The following is a 4,655-nucleotide window of genomic DNA, read 5'->3' on the forward strand; positions in this document are numbered from 1 at the left end:
CTGTCCCACTTCACCTCTTAATGGGTCCTTTTTGTTCAGGGGGTTTCCTGCCCCCTCTTAAAGCATCATGAGCTGGATTCAGGAGTGTTTTATTCTCTTTAATGGATGCTGTTAGGATGACAGATGAGTGTGGGATTTCTGACCTTTATTAGGGACTGGCGATATTATTAGGGATTCAGAACAAACAAAAGGATGATTCCAAAGGCCAGATTAATAAAAGCCTCAATGTGCCTGACTCCTGACAGCAGATGACGTGTTGGGAATTTATGTGCTTGAAGTGAGCACCCATGTACCTTTGGTTTTCCTGTAGGGAAGGCTGATCCTCCGCTGTCTCCTGGGTGTTTGTGCTTGTTCCCCGTGCAGAGCAGGCAGAAACAGAGTGTGACAGCCCTAAAAAGATGTCCCTGGCTCTGGGAGCTCTGGATTTGTGCAAGAGTAAAACACCTGAACAATGAAGGAAGCCAGGATCAGAATCTGGCTCCTGTTTCTGACACCCCAAAAATACACTCAAGGCTGGATGGCAGAACTGGGATCTTGGTGCTCCAATTCCTGCAGGGGGAAGGGTCTGGGATTGCCTAACACAAATAGGTGTCCTCATCAAACTGCATCATCTGATGCCAGGACCTTTTCCCATGAAGACAAAGCAGGACCCAGGCTCCCAAGTGATGCCAGCTTGGACACTGGTGGTCCTACCTCCCTCAGGAGCATTTGAATGCCCACACTCTTTGGTAAAAGTGATCCTGTTCCTCACATGCCTGTGTTTTTGCTCCTGAAGCTGGTGGGATTGCATTTTGAGGCCTCAGCAGGGAGGTCATTCCTCCAGCAGAGGTGCAGATGGAGCAGTGATGCCGAGGCACTGCTGGATGTGGAGCAGTGTGTTAGGTAGGACAGAGCTACCTGAAGCCCTGAAGATGCTGGTGGACCTGGACTGTTCAGAAAGGCTTCTCACAGGCTCAGCATTGGTTATTTTCTGTTTTATCCACAATTTTCTAAGACTTTTGGAGCTGCAAACAGTTTGGCTCTGACCCCATGATCTTAGCTCATACAAAACTCTCATTGACGCCAATAATTTTCCAGCCTGTCATTCCCAGTGACAGCAGCAGTTTTGTCTGGGCAGGAGCTCTGCCATGAGGGCACATACATTTTCCAGGGTTTTCTCAGGTAAAGGTTTTATTTTTGTAATTCTTTCCCCCTGGTAGGTGCTGAGCTGTCAGAATCACAGCCATGCAGAATTCCAGCTTAGTTAAAACAATATCCTAAAGGTTGCAAAGCCGTGCTGCTTGCCAAGAGCGAAAGTTGAATGTTCCACTCTCCTCACTTGACTATATTTAGTTCGGGATCCTAATGAAGTCTTTCTTTGTGTAATTTCATGTCTACAGGGCAACTGTGAGAGAGGACTTCCTAATTCTGTCAGGATGCTGGCAGGCCTTGTGCTGGGACAGTGTGTCCTCTGGGCCTCTGCTGCATGGCTCTTGTACAGTACTGGATTGTGCCCTCTGTGCTACTGCGGAGATCCTGTGGCATTATTCTTTATTTTCCCTTTTCCTCTCTTTCTCCTTTTTTTTTCCTCCTCTATGAAAGGAACGTGTGTGTATTGCAGCAGGTTAATTGCTGGTTGTTTTCCTGCAGATATTTGATAATAACGCTGCCTGGTGATGGTGGGTTTAACCAGAGTATTTTGAAGGGTCGTTTGGGATGAAAGCACCCTTCCTTTTCTGGTGTCCAAATGAGCCAGCATGGCATAGTGAAACACAACATGAAGATGCAGGAGATCCTCCTCCGTGCTCCTCAGCTGTAGGACCAAGCCATGGATGACCATGGGGTGAAAGAGAATCACAGAATCATTTAGGTCAGAAAAGACCTCCAAGGTCTCCAAGTCCAACCTTTAACTTATCACCACCGTACCAACTAAACCACTGAGTGCCACCTCCAGTCATTTCTTGAACACCTTCAGAGGTGGTGAGTTCACCTCTTCCCCGGGCAGCCCTTTCAAATGCCTGACAACCCTTTCAGTGAAGAAATTCCTCCTGATGCCCAACCTGAATCTTCCATGGCAGAGCTTGAGGCCGTTCCCTCTCATCCTGTCCCTGTTCCCTGGGAGCAGACCCCGATCCCCCCTGGCTGCACACTCCATCAGGGAATTGTGGAGACCCCCTGAGCCTCCTTTTCTCCAGGCTAAGCCCCCCCAGCTCCCTCAGCTGCTCCTCATAGGACCGACTCTCCATCCTCTTCCCCAGCTCCATCAAGTCTTGGGTCACCTCACTGCCCCATCATGCAGCACATTAGTGCCTTTCCCTGCCCTCCTCTGCACACAGCTGAGGATTTGAGGATTTGCCTTCTTCTTCACATCCATGTTACATCACCACAACATGACAAAAAAGATACAGAGAAATGTAAAAAAAATCTTATCTCTGGGATTCTGTTGAGGTTTCTCAGCAGGAGGATGAGGCTGTGATGGAAGGAGATCTGCCATGTGGATTCCCAGGAAATGCCAGCTCCCCAGGGCAAAAACCCTGGAAATCCATGGAGGAAAAGGCCATTCATGAGCTGGTTTTGCACTTGTATTCCAGCAGAAGTGCAGGGCTGGGCAGCCTGCTGTTCATCAGCCTCCTGGATATTCATCTGAGTCCCCAGCTGGCAGTAAATGTATTGTCGGATATCCCTCTAAAGTTGTGTAAGTTATTGCTTTCTTGGAGTGCTTTTTATACCTGTGTGTATTTTTTCTCCCTGTTCCAGCATCTTACAAAGCTCTCTTCAGAGACGCTCGGCACTGCTAAATATAGTTTTTGCAAAATTCCAGTACACGTCTTCACTTGGCACATGAAAATTAGTTAACAGACTGTCATGAGACCTTTCTGTGCTCTCCCACTGTTCTCACTCCCACGACACCTGACGTGGAGCACACGGGCTCGCGAGCGGCCTCGGCTTTGCTCCGTGACTCGCCATTAATCAGGATGAGGAACGGCCTTCCCAGTTCATAAATCCAAGCTAAACTCCATTTCCCACATTTTCTGTCAAAGGGACATCAGCAGGCTGTTTGTATTAATCCATGCCCTCTCCAACCTCGTGGTAGGGGAGGTGAGATGTGGCTGTGGGGGGCTCTGGGGTATTGACAAACACATTTCCACCTTCAGTCCCAGACCTGTTCTCCCTCCATGGTCTCTGAGTTGCACACGTAGCCCTCGAACACAGATTATTCAGTCACTGAAACCACAAACTAAATATTTGGGCTTCCAGCACATTAAGTAAACATGTCCTATCTACACCCCAGCTGCCAGGAGAGATGCTGAATTTGGGGATGAGCTCGCTGCATTAAAATTCCTAAATATCCATGATCACTTAACTGGGGATTGCTGTAAATAGCTGTAGCTGCTGAGCAGTGGTATGAAATTAAATCATAGGGAACAATAGTGATTTAAGTGGCATTTCTGGCTTTTTATGGGAAAGGGAGGGGAGCAGAGGGAATGTTTCACAGCAAAAATCATAAAGATGGTTAATTCTCCCTCGGTACCTCCAGTGCCTTGGAAAAGAACACAGAAGCTGTGCTCTTCTCCCTCAAAAGTTCAGTGCACTGATGGAAAAACCCAGGGCAAAACTAGAGTGAAAGAAATGTTGATAGAGGGAATCAGCAGCAGTTAGTAACTGTGGCTGTTGTGCAGGGTAGAAGCCCTTTGTTAGGTTGCTATCACAGAGGATTGATTAACACTTGGGATGGACAAACACAGAAACGAGGTGGTGAAACCCAAATGTTTTCCTCTGTAGCAGCTGAGCACGGCACTGGCTTGTGGAGGATCCCTCCCCACTGCTATCTCACCTCTGCTTCTTTGGCATCCCAATCACTGAGCTCTTTTTCCCACCCACCACTTTCCAGCTGGAGCTTTAGCTGGATTACTTTCAACATTTCTCCGAGTGCCTGGGGCTTTACCAAGTTACTCCCAGGGACTCTGCCCAGCCTTCATGGAAAATGTGTGGTGTCACTCCACCAGCAGTCAGGGAGGTCGGATGCTCTGCCTGTGCTCAGCATCCATTGCACCACACACACCTCGTGCCTTGCCAAGGTGCACATGTGCCTTTCCCTATTACAGCTGGTGATGGGGTCAGTAGCTCTGACCCAGGAAGAGGTGACCGGTCCGGGGAGATGGTCCCGAAAGGAATCGCCTTCCCGAGGCCCGGTGTCTTCCCTCAGCTGCTGGCAGGAGGGCCCTTGCAGAGACTGTCAGCTCTTTAGTGATTATCAGCTCGTGATTCCAGCTCAGCTCTGCAGGGCAGCCTCCAGGCCAAGCCAGACCAGAGAGAGAAACGAGAGGCCCGTGTGCCTGGTTCTGCACGAAGGGAGCTTTTTTGTTGGTCCCGTCCAGCGAAGGGGAAAGCCAAGGACGAGAACCCTCTCTGACCCCCACAGGTGCAGAGGGCTTGCTTTTATAGGGATACAGGGGATGGGTGAAGACCAATGGGTTACAAAGGATCTGCACAGGATCTCCTAAAGGATTGTGGGTCTGTCTTTTCTTGCCCTGACCAAAGAAGTGGTTGCCTTTCCAGGGAGTCCTGCTGGGCGATTGCGAAATCTCTTATCTCAGCAGAGATCCCTCCAGGGCAGGGGCTGGACATACCCCACATTTCCCCACTCTGGGTGAATCACCTTTAGGGTTTCTTTT

Source organism: Corvus brachyrhynchos, unplaced genomic scaffold (assembly GCF_000691975.1).
Source record: "Corvus brachyrhynchos isolate BGI_N302 unplaced genomic scaffold, ASM69197v1 scaffold245, whole genome shotgun sequence".
Taxonomy (NCBI): Eukaryota; Metazoa; Chordata; class Aves; order Passeriformes; family Corvidae; genus Corvus; species Corvus brachyrhynchos.